The sequence below is a fragment of the Triticum aestivum genome, chromosome 1B (genome assembly GCF_018294505.1).
Source record: "Triticum aestivum cultivar Chinese Spring chromosome 1B, IWGSC CS RefSeq v2.1, whole genome shotgun sequence".
NCBI lineage: Eukaryota > Viridiplantae > Streptophyta > Magnoliopsida > Poales > Poaceae > Triticum > Triticum aestivum.
In genome coordinates, this window is record NC_057795.1 from 471,146,738 (window position 1) to 471,161,763 (window position 15,026).

At 56.6% G+C, this 15,026-nt stretch overlaps 1 pseudogene; it reads left to right on the plus strand.

The window, feature by feature from the left end:
* The window catches only part of LOC123079001 (cytochrome P450 734A1-like), a 117,624-nt pseudogene that overhangs the window by 24,809 nt on the left and 77,789 nt on the right, over positions 1 to 15,026 (plus strand).

Below are 15,026 nucleotides of genomic sequence, written 5' to 3' on the forward strand. Positions count from 1 at the left end.
CCGGCTTCTCCGCCGGCCATTGGGGCCCGTTGCTTGGTGGGTCCCGCCGACTGCCGTGAACCTAGCCGATAGGTAGGGCCCGCCGCCTATGGGCCAGGCTGACTACGTTACACTGTAGCCTCACCCTGATGACGGAGGCTTGGCCGGGGGCGCATGGCTACAGTTCCGCCACCTGGCGGGCGTTTACTGTAGCCATTCCCCATCACTTCAGGTTAATGGCGCACAGACTCCAAGGGGAGGGATGGCCGCTTACTGGGAGTCGGCCTCCCCTTGCAGCCGCCTGCTCTAGACTCGCCGTCTTATGGAGATACGCGGACAGGTGGGGCCCGCCATCTGCGGGCCGTACTGACCACCCATCGTGGGAGCATGGCTCCCACTGGCATAGGTGATGTCATGGGTCGCATGGCTACAGTACTGCGCCGGGCGTGGGGTGTCCGCTTGGTACACCCGTACTGTGGCCACGTTCCACCCTAGACTCAGGGGCAGCAGGTCGCACTGTAGCCATGCCCTGTCTTGTCATAGCAGGTGGGTGCAAAATTCAAGGGGCGAGGGGCCGCCTTTTAACGGCCGGCTCCTTGAGGCCACCTGTCGGAAGCATGCCGCCCTCTTGGGGTCCACCGCCTTCTTGGGGTCCACCGTCTTCTAGGAGGCGGACCTCTGGTTCCAGCAGGCCCAGGGGGCTGGCCTTGCAACTAGTCAGACTGAGGGGCTTGGCAAGCCTTGATGTTTTGAAATTTGGTTATGGGCTGATGTGGCTACCCGGGGTCTATCCCCCTGCCAGTAGTCCCCGAAGCTGGTGAGGCTCTATGGTGTTTGGCAGTCGGAGGGCCTCGTCAGTTTCCCCTATGAGTAATCTTCCGCCTTGTGCTCCGTCCGGCTGTAGTGAGCCGGACGCTAGGAGTCGGGCACGTCCGCGGCCGCCTGGTGTAATTCGAACCGATAGGCGGGAGTCGGGGCGGCACTGCCAGCCGAATGCGCACCACGTGGCACCCGCAGGCCAGGCCGACCTGCCAGCCCACGCGCGCGACGTGACATTGCTGTAGGCTGGGGCCTGCCGCTATAGGGCCTTGACCGGCGCGGATCCGCTGCGGCCGAGGCGGGAGGTTACCCTTCCGTGGCACCTTAACTACGCCATAAACGCGCAAAAAGCACGGGATCATGCGCGGTATGGGGAGCAGTTAATCCCACACCCGCATGTCGCCTCGGGTTCGCCCCCTCCGGTTATAAAGTGGGGGGAAGGGAGGAGGAGGAGGAGCAGAACACTCACGCGCCCACTCCCCACTCTCTCTTCTTGTGCTACCCCGTCCTCACCGGAGTGCTGCCGCGGCTGCTTCTCTTCTCCGCCGTCGCCTTGCTGAGGTCTCTGCTCCGCCGCGGCAAATACCCCACCGCGGTCACTTCCGCGGCCTCACTGCTTCTCTCTGTTGCCATGTCGTCCATTGTCTTCCTATTCTCCGGTGAGTTCTTCCTTGTCGTCCCCATGCCATGGCAAAAAGCGGGTTGCTGGGATCCACCATCCACAATGATCACATCGACTTCCTCCATGCAACGCGGAGGATACCTCGCTCCAACAACGTAGGCATGTGCATTCTCCCCACGCCAGAGATCTCTCCGCAGCCGGAGCCCGGTGAGTACGTGGTCTTCCACGCTCACTTCCTCCGCGGCTTCGCACTCTCGGCCTCCGGCTTCTTTAGGGAATTTTTGCACTACTACCGACTGCAGCCGCACCAACTCACCCCCAACACGATGGTGTGCCTCTTCGCCTTCATCTCCTTCTGCGAGGGGTACCTCAGTGTTCTGCCGACTATCGAGCTCTGGGGTAGATTCTTCTACCTCAAGCTTGGTATGGCGGTGAAGGACAAGCTGGCCCCGTGCGGGGCATGCATGGCCGTGAGGCGCTCAGGAAGCGGCACACGCTTCCCTTCGATCCCTCTGCACGAGTTAGCCAAACTCTGGCAGAGGTCGTACTTCTACGTCTGGAACCTCCGGAACATAGACTACATCAACCTATTGGCTTACGCACCCGGGCCGCCTGCTGGGTCATGCGGCAACTCGCAGTAGCAGCCGCCCAAGCGCCCATTGCCGCCCAACATCATCAGCGTCCTCGTCTAGCTGGAGGAGATGACCAGCCGGGAGGGGCTCCACCTGGCCGACCTACTGGCCGGCTTTATCATGCACCAGGTGTCACCGCTCCAGCTCCAACCGCACCTTATCTGCAAGATGAGCGGCCGCCGGGATCCGTGACGGATGTAGATGAAGGAGATGCCGAGGGTAGAGGTGGCCCGCCACGTCAACGAAATCACCAACTGCAAACTCAACGAGGCAGAGTGGCGCATCAACAAAGAGCCTTATAGCCAAGCCAACCCTCCTCCTGTGTTAAGTGCCAGATCTGTCTGCTCCTTTCTTAACATTCCTTGTCCTTCTGACTTGACCAATCGGCTTTCGTGGCATCGCTTTGCGGGCCAAGGCGCGCCGCCTCCTGGCCATGAGTGGATGTCGGACCGCGAGGACAGCGATGTCGATGGCCCCGAGCTGGGAGCGGACACCATGGAAGAAGGCGGCGACAAGGAGGTCGCTAGAGGAGGTGGCGGAGGGGATGGCGGCCCCAAGGTAGGCGGCTCCGTAGGAGGCGACGGAGGGTCAGGCGGCCCCGGAGCGGGCGGCTCCGCAGGAGGCGGCGGTGAAGGAATCGGCAACGTCCAGGCGTGGCCGAATGATGATGAAGGCGACGAGGAGCGCCACCTGCCTAGAGGAGGTGCGGGAACAGGAGCCAGATCCCCCACGCCGTGACCTACTACTGCACTGGTTGGGCACAAGCGCCGCTTGGCGGGGCGGTATGGCAGCCATCCGCCTAAGAAAGCCACACAGGCGGACACCACCAGGCGGTAGGAGGCCCAGAAGGTGGCTGCCACCCGGAAGGGGCCCAAGCCCCTGCCGCTCTCGTCCGGGTAAGCGCATTTGCTTTTCTGACTTTGTGTTTCCATTCTTTTGGGGGGCGTTTTCCTTACCTTTGCCCTCTTGTCAAACAGGACGGCCTTTGCCACCTCACAGGCTTCACCCCCCTCACCGATGGACCTAGCGGACGGCTCTACGGATGCTCCGCGTCCGGATCCGGCTGCTGCCCTCTGGGAGGCACAGGAGAGGAATGCGAGGGAGGCACACGAAGCGCATGAGGCCGCGGAGAAGGCGGGGCTGACGCGCAGGCGGAGGCGTAGGCGGAGGCCTGGGCCGTGACGGAGGCGGAGGCAGAGGCGGCGAGGAAGCCCAGGGCGGAGGCCGCAACCTCGGCGCATGCGAAGGCCAATGCTAGGGGCACAGCGGATCCGGCTGGTGGCAAGGTCCCGGAGACCATCCCCCTCGACCGGCCGGAGGTGGAGGCGGCGGAAAACCAGATGCCGCCTAGAGCGGCCGGGGCCGACCACTCGGCGCTGGAGCCAGAGGTCCCCAACACCGTCGTTCCTAAGGTGGAGGGGATCCAGCGTGAGCTGGCTGCCTGCGGACGAGGAGGCGGCGAGCCCACCCAGCCGGTGGCTCCACCAGCCGGCACCGGCTAGATGGCCGGTCGGGCCCTAGTGGTGTGCACTCCTGCACGCCAGCGTGCGGCACGAGCGGCGTCGGAACCAAGGTGGCACTTGGATGCCGCGTCCTCGAACTCGCGGAGGGCCGACACTGGGGCCACGAGCGTCGATTCCTCAAGCTGGGTAGAGGAAGCCGGCCCCGCAGCCTTGAACTTGGCGGTGCGGGAGATGGAGGACAGATTCCTCACCTAGAACGCCTCCATTCTGAAGGTAAGGGACAACATGCTGGCGACGCGGTCAGCCGTCCGGGTATGTATATTTTATTTTTGTTTCTCCGTCTTGTAGTTTTCCATGGGGGCGCACCAGCGCACCCTCTGGGTGTAGCCCCCGAGTTCCGAGCCAGATGCTGAGCAGGTGGGTTGGAACTCCAAGGCGCTTTGTTTGTTTGTTGAAACGCTTGCTGTTGTTGCAGGACCTCCACAACATGCGGGTGGCCGCGTACAACGTGCAGAAGCAGACGCTCGCCACCCGGACTTCTGAGCCGGCTTAGAGCCGAAGTAAGTATGCCATCTTTTAGTAGGGGCACGCAGTGGCGTATCTAGGGGGTGGACAGGGTGGTCCATGGACCACCCTGGAATTTCCCCATAATCTATATAGCATAGAGAAAATATATTTTTATAATAAATAAATATATTTATGTGAATATTTTGCATTGGTGGACCACCCTGGCATGTTGGGCTAGCTACGCCACTGGGGGCACGCTAGCGCACCCACTGGGTGTAGCCCCCGAGATTCGGGCCGACTGCAGAGCAGTCGGGCCGGATCGTCTCCGGCAGCTTGTTTTTGTTGAAGTAGATAGTTGATGCCGCTTGCTCATTTTTCGCTTTGCAGCGGCCGCTGCCCAGTTGGTCTAGCGTGTGGCGGATCTCGAAGGTCAGCTCCGGGTCATGAGGCAGGAGCGTGACCAGGCGGCCTCCATGCGTGACCAATTGGAGAAGGACGGGCGGACCAGGTCGTGCGGCACACGGAGCGGGTCAAGAAGCTGGAGGCTGACTAGGCGGAGCTTAGGGCCAAGTTCGAGATTGAGCGCACGGACTGGGCCGAGAGGGAGAAGCTCCTAGATGGCGGCTACTCCGTTATCGAGGACATGATCGATGATATGCCCCTTTTCCTTTTATTCTGACTTCATGCCATCGGCTGCTGCCGGAGGCCATCTTCTAATGCCCTTGTCTTCTTGTGTGCAGAGTTCCTCCCGGGCCACTCCATCGCCATTTGCATGGCCATCGAGGCTCAGCGCGAGGAGAGCTAGCGTGAGGGCAAGGAGATTCCTCGGGACCGACCTCGGACCAAGGGTGAGCACCTCGCGGCCATCAGGATGCGCCTTGAGCCGACACGCCGCCTGCTCCGCTGGCTTCAGCGTGCCGTGTCTCAGTTCTTGGAGGCCTTGTGGCCGGGTAGTCCGATTCCGCGGACTCCCAGTCGGACGGCCGAATGGTTGGAGGTGGCGGTCCAGCGCGTGACGCCTGGAAGATCTGTGCCGCGCGAGCTGGTGCAGCCAAGGCGCCGGAGTTCGTCAAGGCCTGGTATCCTGGCATGCGCATGTCCCAGCTGGCGACCTTCCGCCAGGAGGCGCTACTGGAGCTGGTGCCGGAGAGTGAGAACATCGCCATTCGGGCGTCCGCCCTCGCCGACTATGCCAACGTTGATGTCTTCTTCCTGGAGCGCGCAGGTGACAGCGCCATCATTCCCCCTTGGTTCAGTCTGGACCCGTCGGACGGGGATGACTCGGTGGAGGAGAACGCCTCCAGTGACGAAGGCGATGAGGACATCGAGGGAGAGGACGACAACTATGTTGCTCTAGATGGGGGTGAGGGAGTCCTGGATTAGGGGGTATCCGGACTGTCGGACTATATATATCGTCCGGACTATTGAAGCGTGAAGATGCAAGACTCAAGACTCTGTCCCGTGTCCGGATGGGACTCTCCTTTGCGTGGAAGGCAAGCTTGGCGATCCGGATATTGTGTTTCCTTCCTTGTAACCGACTCCATGTAAACCCTAGCCCTCTCCGGTGTCTATATAAACCGGACAGGATGGTCCTTAGAAGGACGATCACAATTACAATCATACCATCATAGGCTAGCTCTTAGGGTTTAGCATATACGATCTCGTGGTAGATCTACTCTTGTACTACTCATATCTTCAATATTAATCAAGCAGGAAGTAGGGTTTTACCTCCATCGAGAGGGCCCGAACCTGGGTAAACATTGTGTCCCTTGCTTCCTGTTACCATCAGCCTAGACACACAGATCGGGACCCCCTACCCGAGATCCGCCGGTTTTGACACCGACATTGGTGCTTTCATTGAGAGTTCCTCTGTGTCGTTGTTGCAGGGTCTGATGGCGCCTTCAATCGTCAACAACATGGCCCAGGGCAAGACTTTTCTCCCAGCACAGATCTTCGTGTTCGGCGGCTTCGCACTGCAGGCCAATTCGCTTGGCCATCTGGAGCAGATCGATAGCTACGCCCCTGGCCACCAGGTTAGGTTCGGAAACTTGAAATACATAGCGGATATTCACAAAGACTTGATCTTCGACGGATTTGGGCTTGCACCAGGAGCACCGAACAGTCACGATGAGCACGGCTTAGACCTGCTGTCAGATGAAGCTCAGGATATCACCCCCGCAGTAGCCTCGGATCTAGATCCGGAGCAGGTTGCGTTGCCTAAGGACGGAGGGGTGGACCTCGCCTTGCAGGTCGCACACTCATCGGCGGAGGAGCCGAACACAGGTCCCACCTCTGTGGAGGCCTATAACCCCCCCCCCCCCCCCCCCCCCGGACTCGTATCCGGTTGTTGGTCCCGGTCCGTACACCATCGAGCCAGCCGAGCCAGGTTGGGCTCCGGTAATGGAGTTTACCGCTGCGGACATCTTCTAGCACTCGCCCTTTGGCGACATGCTGAACTCATTAAAGTCTCTCTCTTTGTCAGGAGGCTCTGGGCCGAACTATGTCCGGCTCGAGTGGGAAGCAGGCGACGAAGGAATTCGCTGCCCACCCAACACCCACTTCATTGCCATGGTCGATGATTTAAGAGACGTGCTGGACTTCGACTCCGAAGACATCGACGGTATGGACGATGATGCAGGAGAAGTACAGGAGCCACCGCTCGCAGGGCGGTGGACGGCCACCTCCTCACACGATATATACATGGTGGATACGCCCAAGGAGGACGACGATGGCAATCCGGAAGATAAAACCCCTGGGCAGAAGCCAAAATGAAGGCGCAGACGCCGCTCAAAGTCCAGCAACAGTAAAAATTGTGACAAGAGCGCACGAGGGATCGACATACCAGCAAACTCCGAAGGCAATAACGGCCACATGGACCTAGCGATGGAGCAGGATGATCCATGTCACGCCGAACCGAGTTCGGAGCAGACGCCCGATCACAATGATCCAGAGGGACGAGCCCATCAAACGGCCCCAGGACAAGAACACAGTCCGGACGATGATGCATTCATCATTCAGGAAGAACGCGTGGAACGAGACAACCTCCACAGAAAGCTTATGGCCACAACGAGAAGTCTAAAGAAGCAGAAGCAACGGCTCAAAGCCGCACAGGAAATGCTCAATCGTAGATGGAATAAAGTGCTAGACACCGAAGAAAGATATGGCAATGATCGCCATACAAAGAGCTATCCCAAGGGCAAGCTACTGCCAGAATTCGACGACGAGGCCGTTCCACCAAAGAATAATATGACCAGGAGACCAGACGTACCGCCTCACAACCGCAACAGAACGGCTACTGACGCCACACACGATCTAAGTGAGCATCTGGATAAGCAAGCCGGTGCGGCCAGGTCCATCTACGGATCTAAAGGACACACCCCGACATGGGACTATGGTCACCAGAACGATCATACAAACCAAATACCAGTTCGGAACAAGCTCCGGACACAGCAACAGCCAACTGCATGCCGCAGTGCGTCCAGATACAGAGGGGCTGCTCAACCCCTGTGCTTCACCGAAGAAGTACTGGACCATGAATTCCCACAAGGTTTCAAACCTGTGAACACAGAGGCATACGATGGAACGACAGACCCAGGGGTCTGGATCGAGGATTTTATCCTGCATATTCACATGGCTTGTTGGGATGACCTCCATGCCATCAAATACCTTCCCCTCAAGTTGAAGGGACTAGCTCGACACTGGTTGAAAAGCCTCCCCGAAAATTCAATTGGGAGTTGGGAGGAACTCGAGGACGCTTTCAGGGCCAATTTTCAAGGGACTTATGTCCAGCCTCCGGATGCGGACGATCTAAGTCACATAATCCAACAGCTCGGAGAGTCCGCCCGCAAGCTTTGGAACAGATTCCTCACTAAGAAGAATCAAATTGTCGATTGTCCGGATGTCGAAGCCTTAGCGGCATTCAAACACAGCATCCGCGACAAATGGCTCGCCAGACACCTCGGCCAAGAAAAGCCAAGGACAATGGCAGCCTTAACAAGCCTTATGACCCGCTTTTGCGCGGGTGAAGATAGCTGGCTAGCCCATAAAGGCACCAGCGACCCCAGCACATCCGAAATAAGGGATGGCAATGGGAAGCCACGGCGTAATAAACACAGACTCCAAAACAAGGAAGAGAGCCCGGACAACACAACGGTCAATGCCGGATTCAGGGGCTCTCAACCTGATCAGCAAAAGAAGCCATTTAAAGGCAGTAAAGAGGGACCGTCCAGTCTGAACAGAGTCCTGGGCAGACTGTGCCAAATTCATGGCACCCCGAAGAAACCTGCGAACCACACGCATAGAGAATGATGGGTCTTCAAGCAGGCCGGCAAATTAAAAGCCGAACACAAGGGGAGGGAAACCCCAAGTGAAGACGAGGATGAACCTCGCCAGCCGAACACTAGGGGACAGAAAAAATTCCCGCCAGAGGTTAAAACAGTAAACATGATCCACGCGACTCACACATCCACGATAGGGCACGAACATGCGCTCAGAGACGTGCACGATATAGAGCCCATCGTACCCACATCTAACTACTGGACGTCTTATCCGATCACCTTCAATCACACGGACGGCCGAACTAGTATTCAGCGTGGAGGATCAGAGGCCTTGGTGCTTGACCCAATAATCGAGGGATACCGTCTCACCCGTGTCCTCATGGACGACGGTAGTAGTCTCAATCTAATATACGAGGACACTGCCCGTAGGATGAGGATAAACCCATCCAGAATTAGCCAAAGCAACACCACCTTTGAAGGGGTGATACCAGGCATTGAAGCCTACGACAGGGGCTTTGTCGTACTGGAGGTAGCATTTGGCTCCCCAGGCAACACCAGAAGTGAAGAACTACTCTTCACCATTGCACCCTTCCAAAGCGGCTATCATGCACTGCTTGGAAGAACGGCCTTCGCCCGCTTCAACGCATTGCCGCACTATGGCAACCTTACACTCAAGATGCCCGGTCCACGTCGCGTCATCACCGTTAGCGGAATCACAGAGCGCTCTTCACGCGCAGAGGAACACGCGATGGCCCTAGCGGCCGGACTATAAGCGGCCTCCAAATATCAGAAAACATGACTGGTCATTAAGACCACAGACACGGTTAGACGAGTCTGGTAGCCCAGATAAAATTAAACCAGGGCACCGTATATGTAATACCATAGCGGACACCAGGGGCTATAAATATTTAATACAGCCCCACACTTGGCTCAACCTTATTGGCAGGCCAACATCTTACACTACCCATCGCATACTTACATTGTACTCTCCTACGAGTTTTCCTTTTTCCACAGCCAACGTCCGTGCGATACCCTTCCAGGATACGGCACAATGGAGACAAAGGCACAGACGTGCAGCATGGCCCCGTTCAACAGGTTACTTTTTAGATTAAGCCCTTGTGTAAACCTTTTTTATTGCCTCTTGTTGTTTAACCATCCCATGGGTTCCATGCCCACAGAGGATACTGTCGTTATTTGCATTTCGCCACGACAGATTACCGCACGTACCTGGAAACACAGGGTTTATAATGAATGGGCATTCTTGAGCCCATATTCTGTTATAAAGCCTGAATACCTTCAGGAGTGTTCGGCGTCATGAGTTTGGCCTTATAAGCATCAGCTCTGAATCATGTCTTTGGTCAAATGTTGGGTTTGCCCGGCTCCTGGGTTTGCCGCCTTACGTTCCGTTATTATTGGCTAAGGCGGCCAAAGGAGAACTACTGCGATTGTGCCCTGGTTATTCCGGATGAGCACCTCAGTAGAGAAAGCCGAAAACTAACGGTCATGATGCAGCGAGAGAATGTTCAACCACTCGAAGACTCACCGGAATCTTTAGGATTCCTCCTCATTAACAAAGGGCCGTTTCCCGGCCATGTACATACGTGCCCGTATTTGGATGCACATGAAGGTACCACGGGCTACATAGCTGTCGGATTTCGGGTTCCGGCAGACCCTCTAGGTTCGAACACTGGGGTGCACGCGGAGATCTTGCCCTCTACCTACCTTCACCACGCCGCCTCGCTAGGATCTAAGCTATGAAAGGAACAACACAAGAGACACAGGGTTTATACTAGTTCGGGCCACCATTGTGGTGTAATACCCTACTCTAGTTTGTGGTGTGGTGGATTGCCTCTTGGGCTGATGATGAACAATACAAGGAAGAACAACCTCGCGAGGGTCTGTTCTTGGCTGCTGCGATGAACTGTTATGGGGAGTTCATTCACTCTTCCTACTAGTTTTCAGATGATGCCCCTACCTTGTGGGTGGCTATTCCTATTTATAGGCAAAGGCCCTGGGCCTCTTCCCAAATATTGAGCGGGAAGGGCGCCAACAATTGTCCATTTTGATGGGGAACATCCAGTACACTTATCCTGACTAAAGTTGGTCCTCGCCTGTCAAAGGCTCTGGTGGTAACGCCGGCTTGGGCTCCACAATGACTTCCTTCCAGCCGTTGCGACGGTTTGGTCTTGTTGCACCGAAACGGATGCGTTTGCTTGATGCTCTTGCCTGCGCTTGCTCCCTTTGCACCAAAGAGGAAAGGAGGACACTGCGCGGGCTAGCGCCCGCCTGGCGCCCTTGGTCGTCATGGCTTGCGTCATGGGCACCTCGTGAGGTACCCCGCCTTGATCTCTCCGCCTCCTCGCGAGCCAGCCTGACGAGGTCGTGCCTGAGGAAGCTCCCTGTCATCCACCCCGCGAGGCTTGGCCCCTCGCGAGGGTCTTGAGCTCGTGCTGATGAAGATGGGCCATGCTGGGCCGCCCCTTGAGCCACGCCGCAGGCCGCAGGCAGGCAAGTCTGGGGACCCCCGTTCCCAGGACGCCGATAGTAGCCCCCGGGCCCAAGGCGCGCCCGAACTTGGCTGAGCAGAGAAGCGAAGGGGCAAGTGTGAAGTGCCGCGGCCCTAACAGCCTGCGGCCTCGGGCGCCGCGTGGCGGTTGGTTGGTCGTGGGCGGCTCCGCTCCTCCATGACGCCTCGGCAACTACACGAACTGACAAGTCCCTGCATGCAAAGCGGGTCATGATTACCTGTGATCGTGGAGGCCGGCGGTTGGCCTCCTCTGGCTATAAGTACGGGACGGTACCTGCCCTTCCGTTCCATCCCCTCTTGCTTCTCCTTCTTCTTCATGGCTCTGCCAAAGAGGTTCTCAGCCACGGAGAAAGGAAAGGCCCGCCAGGTGGAGCCCGAGCCTCCCCCGCCCAAGCGCGGTCGAGGCCGTCCCCGTAAACACCCTACGACTCCCATGGTGGCTCCTCGCGGCCGTGGAGCTGATCTCCCGCATGGTGACGGGCAGCAGGTCGTTGCTGGGGGCGTGCTACGGCCGCGCGACCCCCTAGGAAGTGCTCCCACTCGGCAGAGGTACTGCCGGAGTTCGTTGTGTGGTTGGCGGAACCGGCCAGGACCCGGCTCCAACTTCCTCGCTTCCTCCTAGGTGAGTGTAACGCCCCGAGACCGATGTGCCAGGTGTCATGCAGTTATTCGCTGTTGTTGCGTTGTCATTGCTTGCGTGTTGCATTTCATCATGTCATCATGTGCATTGCATCATCATGTTTTCAAAACTTGCATCCGTCTCGGTCTCCTCGTTCCGTCCGTTGTCCGTTCTGAGCCCAGACACACTTGCACGCGCCCGCGGCATGTCCGAAATATTATTTTATAAGTGGCCGGAAAATGTTCTCGGATTGGGTTGAAATTTGGTGTGTGGTCTTATTATAGTGTAGACAGACCGCCTGTCCAGTTTCATCGCAATCGGAGTTCGTTTGACGCCCCAACGGATAAATATAGCGGCAATAGTAGCCGGTCAAAACGTCGGACGTTTTCGGTCTCCGGAAATAGTCGTCGGGCCTCCCTCTCTTCTCTTCTCTCAGCTCGAGACCGTCTACACAGTCACTACTCACCACCATGCCCTACCTAACCTCTCTCGTCAGCCCGCGACCCTCCTCGCGAGCGCCCGAAAGCTGTCCCGGACCCGACTCGGACAGTCGTTACCGCTGTGTCCGGATCATCCCCAAACATCTACAAAATATCTTCGTTTTATTATTCGGGCTATCTAACCTATTTATTTACGACCGCCCGATTATAATCGGACGGACCGGATTAGTCCCTACCATCCCCTACCTATATATATATCCAACCCTAGATCCTAGGCGCCTTGTCCCATCCTCCCGTTCCCTCCGCCGCCACCCGACCAAACCCTCTCGGGATCCCCTCCCGATCCTTCTCCACCCAACCAGCGCTCTCCCTCCTCCTCGTTCCAGATGCCCGAGCCCCCAATCCAAAAATTCCTCTCGGCCTCCACCTTGTAGCCTCCGACCACATCCATGGCGCCCCTTGCCTCGACCCGGTCCGGTGGATCCGGCGCCCTCCTTCCCGCGTGGCACTGCACCAGGCCAGAGCCCCTCGCCGCCGTCTCTTTTCCCCCATTTCCCTTCCCCTTCTTTTCCCTCTCTGTTTTCCTCTCCCTCTGCTCATCCCTCTGCTCGTTTCCTTTGGACAGGGGACCTCCATGGACGAACGGCAAGGCTGCCAAGAGGATCCGGACGCCGCCGGTTTGCCTCTGATCCGCCTCCCCTCGCCAAATCTGCCCCGTTCCCGGCGCCCTCCGCCTCGCTGTTCCCCTGCCTTGGCCTCGCGACCCCGCGCCTCCCTCCTGCGCCCGTGCCTCTTCTCCCTTCCCTTCCCTTTCTCTCTCTCCCTCTCATCTCCTTGCTCCCTCTCTCTCTCGCAGGGAACGCAAGGACCCAGGAGCTCCACGCCATGGCCGCCCCTTGGTGCTTCGTGCAACGCCTGACCTGCTCCTTCCGGTGGCCTCAGCCTCGCGCGCCGCGCCAGCGCAGCAGCGCCAAGTCGCCCTGTTCGCGCCGCCATGTCACCCGCGTCGCGCCAAGGCCCTCTTCGCCCGGATCCCGCGTCGCCAGCAGCAAGCTCCGCCGCTCCGACGTCTGCTTCCCCTGCATCGAGAAGTTCTTGTTCGAGGAGGGTGTGGTCGCGCCTGGCTCCGCGCCCCTCCATCCCCTGCGCCTCCATCTCTTCCTCGCCGCCGAACTCCTGCTTCAAGCCGCGCCGGCGCCCCACTCGTTCTGCTCGGGAACAAGCACGCCCCAGCGCCTCTGCTTCGATCCAGGGAGCGCCCGCCTCGTCCTGCCAGCGCCAAGACCTAGCGCGCGCCTGGGCTGCCTCTCCTCCAGCCGCGTGCGAAGCCCAGCCCAGCCGCGCCAGGCTCCAGCTGGCCCAGCGCCCACCTCTGCCTCCCCTTCAAACCGGCCTCCCTCTCAACAGATCTGGGCCTTGGGCCGAAGTGAGCAGCCCCCTCCAGATCCCTCTCCTGTGCACTGCTGGCCCAGCATATTTCGGCCCGATTTGTTTTTTTACAGATCTGTGATTTTAGCCTTTATCCAGTGAATTAACTGTTTTACAGAAAAGTCCTTCAACTTCATGCATTTAATAACTCACTAACCGTGCATCGGATTAAAATAAGTTATATATAAAACTTGCTCAGGATTTTGTGTAGATTAATAATATCCAACTTTCATCTATGTTTGAGATGATAAAAATGCTGTTTGCATTAATTTGCTCCTATGCCATGCTAAAATGCTTTATTTCATAACTAAATAACCGTAACTCCAATTTTAATAAACTTTATATGTAAATGGGGTAGAATTTTGCCTAGTTTATCATGGTGACCTTTATTTGCATTTAAACAACTCTAAAATTGTGTTTAGGGCAGAACAGGACCTAATCTAAAATATGCATATGGGGAGTTTCCGGAATTGTTGTTCGTTACTTCCGGCCTCATTTAAACTTGCCTAGATAGGTAGTTTCGTTGTGCTTCACCTCTTGCCATGTTAATCAACATTTAATATTGTTGGGGTACATAAACGAGATCAAACTAAATAACTTGTTGTGGTGTTTCGTCAATATGCAACTCGTTGCATATTGATCTCCACTTAATTTGTAGAACTGATTGTGCACTTTGCCATGCCATGCCTCTTTAATCCGGACATGCATCATACTCGTTTGTGCATCATGCCATGTTGATGTGTTGGTTATTTACTATGTTGTGTGCTTCTTTTCCGGTGATTGCTTCTTCGGGTTGGTTCCGATAACGTCGCGTTTGTGAGGATCCGTTCGACTACGTCCGTTTGTCTTCTTCATGGACTCGTTCTTCTTCCTTGCGGGATTTCAGGCAAGATGATCATACCCTCGAAATCACTACTATCTTTGCTATGCTAGTTTGCTCGCTCTTTTGCCATGCCAATGCTACGATGCCTACCACTTGCTTGTCAGCCACCCAAATTGCCATGTTCAACCTCTAACCCACCATATCCTAGCAAACCGTTGATTGGCTATGTTACCGCTTTGCTCAGCCCTTCTTATAGCGTTGTTAGTTGCAGGTGGAAGATTGGAGCCGTTCCTTGTTGGAACTTTTATTTACTTGTTGGGATATCACAATATATCTTACTTAATTAATGCATCTATATACTTGGTAAAGGGTGGAAGGCTCGGCCTTATGCCTGGTGTTTTGTTCCACTCTTGCCGCCCTAGTTTCCGTCATATCGGTGTTATGTTCCCGGATTTTGCATCCCTTACGCGGTTGGGCTATAATGGGAACCCCTTGACAGTTCGCCTTAAGTAAAGCTTCTCCAGCAATGCCCAACATTGGTTTTACCATTTGCCACCTAGCCTTTTCTTTTCCCTTGGGAGTCGCGCTCCTGAGGGTCATCATTATTTTACCCCCCCCCCCGGGCCAGTGCTCCTCTGAGTGTTGGTCCAACTGTCAGCTACCGGTGACCACCAGGGGCAACTCTGGGTTGGCCTACCCGTACCTAAGACAATCTGAGTGTGCCCTGAGAAAGAGATATGTGCAGCTCCTATCGGGATTTGTCGGCACATTCGGGCGGTGTTGCTGGTTTAGTTTTACCCTGTCGAAATGTCTTGTTGTACCGGGATACCGAGTCTGATCGGAATGTCTCGGGTGGAGGTCTATTCCTTCGTTGACCGTGAGAGCTTGTG